The sequence below is a fragment of the Oryx dammah genome, unplaced genomic scaffold, assembly GCF_014754425.2.
Source record: "Oryx dammah isolate SB20612 unplaced genomic scaffold, SCBI_Odam_1.1 HiC_scaffold_1, whole genome shotgun sequence".
Taxonomy (NCBI): Eukaryota; Metazoa; Chordata; class Mammalia; order Artiodactyla; family Bovidae; genus Oryx; species Oryx dammah.
Genome location: NW_024070185.1, coordinates 64,346,992 through 64,362,980, shown reverse-complemented (window position 1 = coordinate 64,362,980; position 15,989 = coordinate 64,346,992). Strand labels below are relative to the sequence as shown.

Sequence of the window (15,989 nt, the reverse complement as noted above, 5' to 3'; positions counted from 1 at the left end):
TTTATTGTTAAGCAGTGTTTCATGGTATTCATGTACCACAATTTGTTTAACCATTCACTTATTCTAGAACATTTTTGTTGTTTCTAGCTTGGAGCTATTACAAATGAAGTTGCTAGAAACAGTCATGTATAAATATTTTCATGGACATAAGATTTAATTTCTCTGGGATGAATGTAATGACATTTTTGGAAACTAATTTATGTAGTTATGTTGTTATGTTACTCCTTATGTCACTGAAAGAAATGGAGGAACCTGAATTGCCAGCTCAAGTGCCTCATAAGTGACTTGACAGCTTCTATGTGTGTCCTGAAGGACACTACTGTTTCCTGTAGTACAGAGCTGAAAATCAAGCACAGAACCTCAACATGCATCTAGTTGAATTGCAATGCAAGTTGAACTTGCTGCCTGAAAGGGCATCCCATGTTGAATTAACATGAGGCCTTTGATTAGGAAAGAACTAGACCCTCTAAGTTAGGATGGGGATCTGTGGGAAGATCCTGATGAAGCTGGGGACACTCAGCCCCTAAACTGTGATAAATACTTCTTACCAGTGGCCCTGGCATCAACGTAGATGGCCTCTTCAACCCCAGTCGAAGTAGCATCTCCTGACACAGGTGTCATGTAAGACAACGCTTATTCTCCTCGGGACCCATCCCTACCACATTTCTTTACTTGTGAACTTTTACTAGACTTAGCTCCAGCAGGTCCCAAAAGGTGGAATACACACTCTGACTCATGAGGAAGGGTGCTAAATTCCAAAATAATGACTTTCTAAGTTACACAGAAAAAATATTGGGAAATGTGTGGAAATGGGTACTAAAGCCGTGGGATTATGGAAGAAAGAATGCCTTATAAGATTGGATGAGGTTGAATTTATGTGTTCACTAAATAAGACTGCATTTAATTTGCAGCTTAGAAAGCACTCTGGAAAATTTGGCTGATTGGTCAGCTGATACATAGGCCAAAAGGTGGCCTCTCGGCCCCCCGTCACCTCCCACCTCCCACCGGCATGAATACACTGGAAATGCTGGACTTACATCGGTTTAATGGAGAGAAGAACTGCAAAAGCTTAATAAGAGAGGAATGTTAGGGTGGATTTATCATTTAAGACATACACACCTGACCGGCGGTGCTGGAGGGAGAGGTGGGATCCAGAATTTTTACCTTCCACCCATACTATGAGGAATAAATTTATGAGAAGACCACGTCAATATTCTTTGTAGACAAAGAATGTCCCCTGCCATACCATTAGACAAAGGATGTTGCAGCCATCAAGCCATCAGCCACTGAAGCCACCACTGATAGTGTACCCTGAGGGTTCTCAAGATGTAGAAAAACAGGATTTGGCCTTAGATGTGCATGTGTGCTAAGTAGTTTCAGCTGTGTCTGACTCTGTGACCCTATGGACTGTAGCCCGCCAGCCTCCTTTGTCCAGGGGATCCTCCAGGCAAGAGTACTGGAGTGGGTTGCCATGCCCTCCTCCAGGGGATCTTTCTGACCTAGGGATGGAATCTGCATCTCTTATGTCTCCTGCATTGGTATATGGGTTGTTTACTGCTACCACCACTTGGGAAGCCCTGGCCCTAGATGGTTGAGATGTATATCAAAGGAGTAATTTTACTAAGCCCAGACTCTTGCAGCTTCTCATACAGAGAAAAGTGCTAAATTCATTAACTTGAGATGTCTGTTTTATTGCTTGTTTTTTTTTTTTTAATTGACATTTGATATTTTACTACCTGGGTGTTTTGTTTTCTTTCTTTTTTTTTTTTTCAGAAACCGCTATATATCCTATTTCTCTTTGAAACAGTCCTCAGAGAAGTTGTAGCCCAGGAAGTCCTCAGTGATATTCCAATAAGGCAAAATTCTGCACTTTTAGGTTGTGCTTTTTTTTTTTTCAGTTGACACCTTGAGGACTCTGTTGTTGCTTCACTCAGTAATTGCGTTGGGAAACCTAAATGCAATGAAGGTAATTGAATCCTGGGGTGTTAGGAACCAAGTGGCAATACTCAATTATCAAAAGCAAAGTGGACATGGTTACCTTAATGAACAGTAGGGTCAAAGCAGCAATCAGAATGTTGATCACAGTGTCCCTGGAAGTAAAATAGATGGGAAGCCTACTAAATTTATATTTATGTGTATAAGCAGAAGAGTTCCGAGTCAAGGGAGTAAAAGTCTAGCCTAAGTCATAAAAACAGATCATTACATCCCTTCAATCCATTCCCAGAAACAAGCCAGTTTATGCACCCAGAATCCCTGGAATGAAGGTGAGGCTGGGTCTGCTTGAGGAAAGACCCCAGTGCACTACTAAAAGTTTTTACTATCAATCCTTATCTCAGCCTTCCCCAAGATGACTTTTGGCCTTTTACCAGGGTAACTATGCATTGGGAAAAAGGAAATATTAGACCTTTTGGGAACTACTACTAATTCTAGGAGACCTAAAACATTGCAGTGGCCCTAAAGTCAGCATAGAGCCTTATGGAAGTCAATTGATCAACAGAGTTATAGCTCTGTTCTGCCTCACAGTGAGGCCAGTGGGTATCTGAAGCAGTCATGTGGCTATCTCTGCAGTTCTGGACTGTATACTTGGAATAGACATATTTAGCAGCATCTGATTCTTCACATTTGTTCCTTGACTTGTGGAGGGAGGGTTATTGTTGAGGGGAAGGAAGGCAAAGTAAAAGCTATGAGAAATACCTAGAAAAATAGTAAGTAAATTTAACAGCACATTCATAGAAGGGTTGCAGAGTTTTCTTCCACCACCAACGACTCGAAGGATGCAGGGGTGGCAATTCCTACCACATCCTGTTTGGCCTATGCAGAAGACAGATGGATCTTGGAGAATGACAGTGAATTATCATAATCTTAACCAGCTGGTGACTCCAGTTGTAGCCGTTGTTCCAGATGTGGTTTCATTGCTTGAGCAAGTGAACACTCACCCTGGTAAATGGTATGTATGTTTATGTATTTAATCTGGAAAACACCTTTTTATCTATCCTTGTCCATAGGCCCACTAGAAGCAGTTTGCTTTCAGCTGACAAGGTCAGTAATATACTTTCACTGCTCCACCTCATGGGTATATCAACTTCCCAGCCTGATGCCATAATTTACTTTGGTCTAAAATTGACTGACTCTCCCTTTCAGAAGATATCACACAGGTCTGTTACATTGCTGCCTCTATGCTGGTTGGCTCTGCTGCTGCTGCTGCTAAATCGCTTCAGTCATGTCCAACTCTGTGTGACCCCATAGATGGCAGCCCACCAGGCTCCCCTGTCCCTGGGATTCTCCAGGCAAGAACACTGGAGTGGGTTGCTGTTTCCTTCTCCAATGCATGAAAGTGAAAAGTGAAAGTGAAGTCACTCAGTCGTGTCCGACCCCTAGCGACCCCATGGACTGCAGCCTTCCAGGCTCTTCGATCCATGGGATTTCCAGGCAAGAGTACTGGAGTGGGGTGCCGTTGCCTTCTCCGCTGGTTGGCTCTAACAAACAAGAAATAGCAACTACTCTAGATTTGTTGGTAAGGCATTTATGTGTCAAAGGATGGAAAATAGATCATACAAAAGGCAGTGGCCTCCTATATCAGTGAGATTTCCAGGGGCCCAGTGGTGTGAGCCATGTCAAGATCTCCCTTCTAAGGTAAAGGATAAGCTGTGACATCTGGCCCCAACCAAGAAATAGGCACAGCACTTAGTGACTTCTTTGGGTTTTGGAAGCAGCATATTCCTCATTTGGATGTGTAACTCCAGGCTTTTTTATGAAGTGACTCCAAAAGCTGCTAGTTTAGAATGGAACTCAGAACAAGAGAGGGCTGTGTAATAGGTCCAGGTTGCCATGCCGGCTGCTTTGGACCATAAGATTCAGAAGATCCAATGGTGCTTGATGTGTCTGAGGCAGCTGTGGACATCCTTTGGCACCTTCTGAAGGCCCTTAAAAGTGAATTGATGCACAGGACTTAAGAATTGTGGAGCAAGGTCCTTCTATCATCTAGGTAACCAGTCTACTTTAGAGAAACAAAACATCTGCAACCTCTGTAGAAACTGAATGCTTAACTTTGGGCCATCAAGTTACCATATGACCTGAGCTGCCCATCATGAACTAAGTGGTATCTTAACCACCAAGCTGCAATACAGGATGTGCATAGCAACACTTCAGCATCAAATGGAAGTGGTATATATATGATGAGGCCAGAGCAGGTCCAGAAGGCACAGTTAGTTACATGAGGAAGTAGCTCAAAAGCCCACAGTCCTCACTTCTGCTACACTACCTTTTCTTTCCCATCCTGTACTTGTGACCATGGGGGTCTTCTCCAATATGGTGGAGAACTGACAGGGGAAGACTCAGGCAAGCCTGGTTTATGAGCGGTTCACAATATGCAGGCACTACCTAAAAGTGGACAGCTGCTACCCTCACCCTATCTTTGGGACATCTTTGAAGGATGGTGGTGAAGGGAAATCCTCCCTGGGGACAGAATTTGAGGCAGTGAGCTTGGCTGAGGGAGAAACACTTGGGAAGAGAAATGGTCAGACACGCTGAATGAGCAAGGACTTGAAAAAGAAAATCGGGGAAGAGGTATGTGGACAGACTTCTTCGAATAGTTGAAACACACGAAGATATTTGTGTCTTATGTGAATATTCCTCAAAGGGTGATCTCAGCAGAGGAGGATTTTAATTATCAAGTAGATAGAATGATACAATATTTATTCCTAGAATAAATAGAATGTGCTTCCTCAGCCTGGCTTGACTGGCTGCAAAATGTATTCAGTTCTGAACAGGAATATCACTTTTGCTTATGCAAATAAGATTCCCCAATTTTCTCCTAAACTTGCTTCTTACCTTCAAATCATTTGTGATTAAAAAAAACTTGCTGATGTGTTATTTAAAGATTTGCTTTCTGAGGCTACCTTACCTAGGAGTTGGTGACTACATGGGGACAGAAACTCTAATTTTTTCCTCACCACTGATCCCTCAGGTTTTGATTAAGAAAATATTTGGGAATATCTGTTTAAATATTGATCTTTGAGCTGATCACTGATTAGAAGTCTGCCTCTATCAACTATTGCACCTCTATCAACTATTGCTTTCTACTGTTTGATTTGTAACATCAGCATATTTATGGTTTACAGTAACATTTTTATAAGTTTATTATTAATTTTGCATAAATTCATCCTCCAGGATTTGTGTTCAATAATAATTTGTGTTATTTGTGTTCCATTTTCTTCCCCTGAGAAGGAAATGGCAATCCACTCCAGTATTCTTGCCTGGAGAATCCCATGGACTGTAGCCTGTAAGGCTCCTCTGTCCATGGGGTCACAAGAGTGGACATGACTTAGTGACTAAACCACCACCACCACCACCAATAATAATTTGCTGAAAGTCTAATTTTATATGTTAGTTTCTGTTGGTTTTCCACTCATCTACTACTGATTTTTGAGTACCATGTGTTGAAATAATTTTGATAAGTGCAGAATTATTTTTTCCCAAAGTTATTTTCATATTAAACACTAATAATACATGTTCCCCTTTTTTTCCAAAACTGATAAAAAAGACTTAGTGCTGAAAGCCTTAGTAAAGAAATTCTCAAATCAATGAAAACAATTGCAATTGAAGCTTTAAAATTTAAGAAGAAATCTTCTGGTTTAACTGTGGCATTGTTCTTAACAAAATATTTCTATAATTTTAAATTTATTGAATTTTAGGTGTTAATGTATACTAGAAATCAACTTTTTTATATATTTCTGAAAAGTCAACTTGGCTTAAATGTCTATTGTTATTATTGTTATAATTTAAGTGCAACTAGGTTAGGAGGATAGGGATTCAAAATTACACATTTAACACAATTTAATTCATGAGAAAATATTTTGTAGATACTTAATAAGTCACCTGTATTAATTCTTTTTTAGCTCTGATAGCCATATAAGTTTTTTGCTGATTTTTCTGAAGAGAGTAAATCCTTAAAATGAAAAAAAAATATTTTTTTCAAAATGGTGAACTACACAACTTTAGAATTATTTTGACATAGAAGATTGCTTGATTTTAGGGAACAATTATACATTTCATTTGATTTAACTGTTATGAAGTGAAATTTAAATTCCTCATCAAATATGCTACACTCCAAGGCTGCATTCATCTGCAATGCAGATCTGTCATTTGGTAGGAAGTACACCTTGCCAATACTGACTGGGTCATTTTTGGTGGTATCAGGATGTAAATTTGAATACAATCTTGATTCTGAGAAGAAAGGGAAAGTCCAGAAAAAAATTGAGCTGAGTGAATCCTTACTTCTCACTAAAGGAATCATATATATATATATATATATATATATATGTATGTATATATATATTCCAATCATTTGTAAAAGCAAATAAAGCAAGCACTTCTCATTCAACAAAATGAAACTATATGGGCCTCACATGCACGTGGGAAAGGGTCTGATTTTGTGGTAATTCAGAATTTTAATCTAAAAACAGATTTCTCTTTTCAAAGCAATTTCTTCAGTAGTACACACATTATGCCAAATATTCTGCTGGATCTCAGAACTCACTTTCTATGTATAGATAACAATTAAACTGTAAAATCTTTGGGTGTGGATGCTTGCATGTGTAAGTTTATTAAGAGTTAACAGGAAGGCTGGGACCAAACCTATGTGTTTATGGTATACCATAACCATAACCATGTGGTTATGGTATACATTATTATTCAATATGATGTGAAAAAGGGCTTCCCTGATGGCTCAGATGTAAAGAAGCTACCTGCAATGCAGGAGATACAGGTTCAGTCTATGGGTCAGGAAGATCCCCTGGAGAAGGAAATGGCAACCTACTTCAGTATTCTTGCCCCCAGAATCCCATGGACAGAGGAGCCTGTTGGGCTACAGTCCAAAGGGTTGCAAAAAGTCAGACACAGCTGAGTGACTGAGCACACACACGATGTGAAAATGCTCCAAGTTTATTTACAGTTTTGAGGGTTTGATCTGTCCCCTGTAAAGGTCTGTACGGATTTAAGAGGAACTCTATATTATTCTTTTCCACATATTTTTCTCAGTATCTTTTGGCCAGGCAAGTACAGTGTTGCTGGAGGCCCACAACTTTATTCTAATATAGGTCTAGTGTTACCACTTTATGCTGCATGTCTGGCCCCTGAAATAATCTGAGTTTGAAATGAGATTTGCTTCAGTCCTCTTATTTGACAAAAGAGAAAATTAAAACCAGATTGTTTAAGGGATTTGCCTAAGTCCTGATAGTAGGACTATTTTATGATTTTCATTGGTTAACTCATTTCCTATGACTGCTATCACTAATTCCCACAAACTTAGTACCTTAAAACAACAGAAAACAATTATCTTAGAGTTTTGGAGTTCAAATGTCTGAAGTGAGTCTTCTGAACTAAATTCAAGCTGTCAGCAGGAGGCTCTGTGGGAATCTATTCTCTTGCTTTTTCCAGCTTTTAGTGAAAGCCCACATTCCTTGGCTCATGGCCACATCCTCAGCCTATGAAACACATTGCTCCCACCTCTATTCCTATCATCATATCTCCTACCTCTTTCTCTTATATCTGCTCTGTCTTGTAAGTACCCTGGTGATCACACTGAGGCCCCTGGGGCAGTCCAGGATTCTCTTACCATCTCAGGATCCTTAATGAGCAAAGTCCCTTTTGCCGTTGGATGTGACACATTCACAGGTTCTAGGGATTAGGCTGTGGGCATCTTTAGGGTGCCCACTCTAACATAGTGAGCATTTTTGTCTGATGGGCTACTTCCTCCATTACAAAATAGTAACAGATACACTGCATGGCTGTCTTGGTCTAGAGACAAATGTAATTCAGGCTCAACTTCTTATGAAACACATTATTATTATATTCATGCTTTCTCCTAATTTTAAAAGAAATGAAAAAAAAAAGAAGTGAAAATTAAACCAGTTCAATGGCCTGTCATACCTCATAGATAAGTAGGCCCTGGATGAAAAAGGTAAAAATGCAACACAGGTTTGTGAATTTTCATTTTCTTCATCTTTACACTAAGACTTCAGGCCTAATTTGGAGTTTCAGATGAAACTGTTGTTAACTGCACACTGCTTTGGAATGTGCTACCACTTATGGTTACCTTTAACTTGATTCAAGTGTTCACTGAACAATACAATATTTTGGCCAATGCCTGTTGTCACTAGACTATTTTTAGACAAAATCCAGCAGCCACACAGGAAAGACAGACATCACATCTACATAGCTCTTTTCCCAGCAGGAAATGCCTTTCCGAAGAGGTGCACTTCTTAATTTCTTGCATCCCATATTCTTTTGTGCATTCTAGCTTAGTCAAAGATCCAGGAAGAAATTTATTTTCCTCTGAAGTACAAATCTACCTACATTCCTTCTCCAAATTGTTGGTGCAGTCTTTAGCACATGGCATGAAAGAAGAGTCTGACAATTTATTCTGTGACTTTTCAACTATTAAGAATGGCACATTGGTGTCAGTGTCTTTCCCCAGAGAAGGGGCAATAAGACAGCCCAAATTCTCAGGCTGCATTGGGTCTCCTGAGCTCCCTGACTTAGTTTCTGGGTGTGTGTTTTTTTTTTTTTAATTATAAAATGTTTAAAGTTTTCTTTCCTTTTACAATTATTACAAAATATTATCTATGTTTCCCATGTTGCAGAATATATCCTTGAATTCCTCTTCCACCCAATAGTTTGTACTTTCCACTCCTGCACACCTCTTGCCCCTGTCTCCCATAAGCACTGGTTTGTTCTCTATATCTGTGAGTCTGCTTCTTTATTGTTCTATTCACTAGGGTTTACTGTATTTTTAGATTCCACATATAAGTGATAACATAAAATATTTATATTTATCTGATGTTTCATTTAACATAACGCCCTCAAGTCCATTGATACTGCTGCAAATGGCAAAAATTTCTTCCTTTCTTATAACTGAGTAGTATTTCATTGTGTGTGTGTGTGTGTGTGTGTGTGTGTGTATATAAATCACTTCTTTATTCATTCATGTGTTGATGGACAGTTAGGATGTTCTCATGTCTGGCTATGATAAATAATGCAACTATGAACACTGGGGTACTGCAGTGTACCTTTTCAAATTACTCTTCTTGTTTTTATCAGATATACAGCCATAAATAGAATTGCTGAGTCATATTGTAGTTCTGTTTTTAATTTTTTGAGATACCTCCATACTGTTTTCCACAGGGCTGCACCAATCAACATTCCCAACAACAGTGTACAAAGGGTCTTTTTTCTCCAAATCCACACCAATATTTTTTATTTGTAGACATTTTGATGATGGACAGTTGTGAGATGATATCTTGCTGTGGTTTTGATTTCCATTTCCCTAATGATTAGCAATGTTGAGGATCTTTTAATGTGCCTATTAGTCATGCCCTTTTTTGAAAAAAATGTCTATTCAGTTCTTCTTCCCATTTTTGAATCAAGTTATTTGGTTTTCTTTTTTAAAAAAATACTGAGTTGTATAAGTTGTTTATGTTGGTTATTGATCCCTTCTGGTCATACTACTTGAAAATATTTTATCCTGTTTTGTACATAGTCTTTTCATTTTGCATATGGATTCCTTTACTGTGCAAAAACTTTTAAGCTTAATTAAATTCTATTTATTTTTGTTTTTATTTCTTTTGCCTTAGAAGATAGATCCAAAAAATAATGCTTTGATTTATATCAAAATATATTCTGCCTATGTTGTCACCTAGGAGTTTTATGATATCCAGTTTTACATTTAGGTCTTTAATCAATTTTGTATTTATTGTTATCTACAGTGTTAGAAAATGCTCTAATTTCATTCTTTTACATGTAGCTTTCCAGCTTACCCAGCACCACTTATTGAAGAGACTCTCAATTGTATATTCTCGCCTCCTTTGTTATATATTAAATGACCAAAGTGTGTGAGTTTAGTTCTGGGCTTTGTATTCTGTTCTAATGATCTGTGTCTGCTTTTGTGCCAGTACCATACTGTTTTAATTACTGCAGCTTTGTAGTATAGCCTGAAGTCAGCTGAGCTCCTTGATTTAAGAACCAGCCTCCATGGAGACAACCTATAATCCTGAAAGAATGAGAGTCTTGTCTTCATCATTATTACACTGTTGTTCAGTTGCTCAGTCATGTCTGACTCTTTACAGCCCCATGGACTGCAGCACACCAGGCTTCCCTGTCCTCTGCTAGCTCGCAGAGTTTGCTCAAATTCATGTCCATTGAGTCAATTATGCCATCACACTGTGATGTACTTTTAAAAATGCTATCTTGATCCAGCATAGAGAGCTCTAGCTCAAGGCCAATCAGTTCCCACTCTTGAACAGCTTATTAACTGCACATCCAATCATTTCCCTTACAGGGCTTTCACATGTTTGCCCACTAGTCCCCTGCCTTAATTGCTCCAGGGCCTGGTAGCTGACAATTAAGAACAACTCCTCTGCCTCAGAGCCCACTGGAGTTATTTCAAGTAGCCAGTCCTAAGCCTGCTTACCATGAAATGCACGTTCTTTCCCAAGGAAACCACAATAAAATCTCTTGTCCATAATTTCCATTCCCTTGCTCTGCCTCCTGCCTTCATTATGGTGATTCTCACGTGGCTCTCCATGGTGTTGCGTGTTCCCTCCTGTTGTAATCTGTGAATATAATAAACTATCTTTTCAATGACCATCATCTGCTGATCTGTTGGCCATCCCAAATTAAATAGTAATAAAATCTAGTAAAGCATATACCTCTCTACAACAAATACTCATTGAAATAATGAGACTCTTAATCCAAAGAATGCATGGAACCCAGAATCACACATGTAAAAGAGTTCATGAATTTAACAATGAAATTTGTAAGTTAACATATTGAAACTATAATATGAATAGTAAGCCATTTGGAATGTAAAGATGAATGAAGGTATGTTTAAGTAAACAGCTAATGAATGGGGTCTGCTTCACAATTGGTCTTATGGGAAGAAAGAAAAATGCCCACTCACTGAATATTAATTGCACATAAAGCATTTTATAAGAACTGTCTTACTTAATCCTTATCATATATGTCGAGAGTTTTCACTACAAATTTAGAAATTGAGGATCAAGAAATGAAAATAATTCTCTAAAGTCATATAACTAGCAAGATGTACAGCCAGATTTTCAATCAAGTCTGACTTATCCTTGCCATTTCCAAAATGTAAATTTATACTTCTAGGTTTCCTCAGATGTTTTTGAAAAATATTCAGGAGTTAGGAATTGAGGCCAATTCACAGTAACAAGTTGAATATGGAAAAAGTCTTTTAAAAGGATGCCAAAATTTAAAAGTCATTTTAAAAGAGAAGAAATTACAAAGTGTGTTAGGTTTGGTAGAGGAAAGAAAGTCATCGCCATATCTTCAGAGACAAGTCAGGGCTCCGTTTCTTTTGAAGTTTGTTTATTTTATCAGGGAAAGATGAAAGCTTCTAAAATGTAAGGCAAAGGGTAGGAAACCTGCTGTTATAAGCTGCCTTGATTTCATTTTTTAGCCCCTGCCATTTTCATTTAATTCAGGTTTTGACCTTGCTATTTCCTCCCTGAGGGTACTGTAAACAGAATGTTCAATTGCAATGATCTGAAATGATTATTTTCCCAATAAAAATTTGTTTATAGCCTATTAATTCTTTGATCAAAGGCTTTGCAATGTAGTTAAAATATTTTTAATTTTAAATTACTATTTTTATTTCATTCTAAGTGTCTCAAATATTTCCATTCCTTTTTTCTATGTTAATTGTAGAGAAATAATTGATTTATTAATTCTTCCTTTTGTAACATCATATTATATTTTACTCAGTCTAGCTTTTCTCATAGTGCATTTTTTTGTGTGTGTGGACATTGCTTTAGTTAATCAGTTGAAATTACCCAAGGTCTTACAGATTTAAAATTTGGCAACTTTTATCCAAAATGTTTTACCATGTGCAGTTTTATCTTTTGTCAGTATTATTTTGGACCAGTTATTTCTACCAATTATAAAATTTTGCATATTTATATTGCCACTTTCAATATTGACAAACTGTGATTCAGCAATATTTTTACCTGCAATCAATTAGTATTGCAACTCTAATTTATCATGACTCCTTTTACCAGACAAATCACTACAAATTAGATAGTTTTAGATGTGCCTACCATCATGTTTTTATGGTATATATTTTCAATTTTTTATAAATGATTACTTGACCCAATTTAAAAATCACCCTACATATACTCTTCAGAGGAAAAATATAATCTTTTTCATCCTACAAATACCAAAATAGAGGTATTATTTCAATAAATAGTATTGTTGGGCAAGATGTTAGTGCATAACCTGCCATCTCTTGTATAATCTATTAAGTGTGGCCTCAGGCTTGAAACATTTCCTTCCTTATAGCCTGCACTGGGCTTATTACTTGGTTCGCGAATATCTTCACCTGTTCTAAATTTAGCATGTTCTTTGTTCTGTTTAGATGTGGACATCACGTGACACCTGGCCAGCCCACTGCTTTATCTGTTCCCACCAGGGAAGAAGTGGTTGCCCTGAAAGCCAGAGGGGCACTTGCACAGCGTCAGCTTACACGGGCTGCAGGTGAGACCCGATGGCCATAGGAGATCATTCACTATTGAGGCTAATCTTGATCTGTCTCTTCTTTATGTGGGTAAAGCATTGTTCCATACCGTGCTTGTGCAAATTGTCTCTTTTCTGGCAACCCCAACATCTGTAAGCCCTGCAAGGGGCTGACAGCCTGCTACTATTTCTCCTGATGGTGGGACCCTCCAGCAGGGGTATCCTCCCCTGCTTACTTTACAATAATGACAAGATTCAAGCTTTATTTGACCTGCCACGCAAGACTGATTGTTCAGTTAAATGAGCAAAATATTAATTTTGCCTTGGATTTAGCAGAAGGAGCATCCTATATTTTTGAGAATCTAAGAAATAGCTATAAATTGAAAATCACTAAATCAAAACCAAAAAACTCTAAGCCATAAAAAAGAAAATTTCTTCATTCCTTTCTTCCCTGCTTTCTTCCCTCCTTCCTTTTTTCCTTCCTTCCTTTCTTCCTTTCTAATGACAGTATTCCCTCACCTATAATTTTTTATTATGAAAGCTTTGAACCTCATATTGGTATTTTTTTGTTCTCTATCAAAAAGATGCTGTTAAAAAAAATTTCAAAAGATTAAGGTTGAGAATGTGATTTTGACACATTTATCTAATCACACTAGGCTTTAGTTTCCTCACCTGTAAACTGAAGTTGACAATACATTTATCACAGAACTGTGTGCAGGCTAAATGAGCTAATGAGTGTGCATTCACACTCAGAGTTACTGGCATATATTAGATCATCCCTGGGCTTCCCTGGTGGCTCAGTGATAAAGAATCCACTTTCCAATGCAGGAGGCTCAGGGCACATGGGTTCAAAACCTGGGTTGGAAAGATTCCCTGGAGAAGGAAATGGCAACCCAACCTAGTATTTTTGCCTGGGAAATCCCATGGACAGAGGAGCCTGGTGGGCTACGGTACATGGTGTCACAAAAGAGTCTGACACAACTTAGCGACTAAACAACAACAAATTAAATCATCTATTCACAGTAGCCGTTAGTGACTTAGCTTTTTTCCATGAGGAAAGCCTAAATTTAAAAGTAAGAGCTTAACTCTGGACTGAATTTTTTCTATTGACTTCTATCAATAGATATTTTTCTCTTTTCCAGTTACCTAAATCCAAGCAGGGTCTTCTAACAAGAGGACAAGATTTAGGAATAAAACTCAAACTGAGGGAGAAGGTTACCTCTGTGCTTCTCAAATCTTTTAGTTAATAAACAATATAAATATGACCATTTGTCTTAATGCTACTTTTCTCCAATGATGACTTTATTCTCTGTGTATGTGTATCTGTATGAATGAGGCAGGATGGGGAATAAAAGAATGAATGACATTTGGTGAGAACCTATGTGTCAAGTGCTGTATTAAAAGATTTCTCGTTATTTCTCTTTATTAGTTCTCAGAACATCCCTTGGAAGTAAATATTATTCATTGATTTTATTTATAAGAAAATTAATACTTGGAAAATCTGACCCATCTTTGCAATGATAACATACCCAGGAAGAAATGAACTGGGTTTTGAATTCCTGCTGATTTTATGTTCTTGCTACTATACCATGTTTCCATGGACATGGAGACTGTATCCTCATAGTCAAATGATATGATTATTTGTATTACTTTTCAAAGATTTCCTATAATAAAATATGCTATTTACATCCACCATAAACATTTTTATTGATTCTGTGTATTGCCTTTAGAGTCAGTGTTTTTGTCACCATAAACTGCAGGCTTAGCTGGGCAGAATCCTGAACCTTCCCTAGATTTGCATATAGTGTCCTTCTCATTAGAACTCATGTATCCAGCTCTCCCAATAACCAGAGCCAGAGAAGACTAGCCAGAAAGAAATTACAAAGTTACAAGGGGAAGTAAGCAAGACAAAGGAGAGTTGTAATGTTTTTTGTCTTCAGTGATAAAAGAATACATTGGTAGCCTTCCTTTTTGATCAGTTTTTATTAGGAGGCTCAGAATTGACCACAAAGACTTATCATATTGTTTTAGCTAAATTAGTATAGTCTATTGTTGTTGGGTTTTTTTTTAACGTGTATTAAACCAACTTGGTGAGAATATATGTGACTCATAATTGAATTGTGTCAAATCACATTTTCCTGAAACAAATTTAATGTAGCAAAGAGTTTTTAAAATGTTGATGCCAAATTGTAAAAGAAAGAAAAGGGAGGTGCGGTTGAATCTGAGTAATATACGCAACCAAAATACAAAACACCACAGTAAATTGACAGCAATAAAATATGTGGTATTTCATTTGCACTACACTAAGACATTGATATACCAAGGAATATGAAAGGAAAAAAAACAGAGCAAAATGAAATAATGCAAGAGACTGATAAGGACTAAGCATATATGAAGATGACAGAACTGAAAAGTAACAGAAGAAAAGGCAATTTCTTTGTAACATCATATTGCCAAAGAGTAAAAATGTAACATTTATACAGTTTTAAGAAATATATCCACATAAACACTTGTAGATAAGATTGATGAAATCCTGTCTATATAATAGAGGAAAATCTATTTTACTTTGGACCTGAAACTACAAATTTTGGGTATCCTTAGTCTTCACAAGTTTCATTGGAATTATTTCAACAAATTAGTTGGATAAATTTACAATTTATATATAAACAGTGTTTACTGCATAGAAAATTCTGTAGCTAGTATATACAGATTCCTCAAAATGCCTTGAGTATTAATTGATCAATAAACCCAACAGGATATGCACAAAACTTCATTAATAGTAGATAAGATAGACAGAGGTGGCAGAATCAGAGGAGGGAAAACAGCATTTAAGAAGTAAAATGTTACACTTTAAATTTTCCATGTCCTTTGAAATCTTGAAAATTGTGATTTTCTTTTACAAATCAATTTTAAATTTCTCTGTGATAAATGAAAATTTTAAATATATGCACCAATACTTTTGGGAGCATTGAAATGACTTTGATATTACAAGGTCCTGAGCGTTTTTGTGTAACAATGCCTCCATCATTCAAGCTCCTGAGATTCAGTCCAATGGCAACAATGAAAAGAGTCCACATGCCTGGTTACAATTCTCTCCAATATCACCCTTTAGGTCACTTTCAAATTTGAGCCTTCTCAGCCTGTTTTTCTGATCTACAGGGAGTGTCTGTTGCAATACAATAATGAGGAATTGCCATACATTATGAAGGCTATTTTTTGGTTTTATGGAAGATGGTGGCAGAATCAATGGCATCAGTTTTCCTATGTAGTCATCACTTGAGAGGACACATCATATACAAAAGAGATCAGTCAATGAAATTCAGGAGATTTGTATTTGCATAAATTCAGATGACAAGCAATTATGTCACATACTTTCTTGACATATAGTACACTTTTCCTTGAAAGTGTATTCACATCTATAAATAACTCAATTTAAGGAGATATATATTTTTTCAGCG

General features: G+C 37.2%; 1 pseudogene; it reads left to right on the top strand.

The window, feature by feature from the left end:
* Positions 1-571: 571 nt before the first annotated feature.
* LOC120875561 overlaps positions 572-15,989 on the top strand; it is a 43,066-nt pseudogene continuing 27,648 nt past the window's right edge.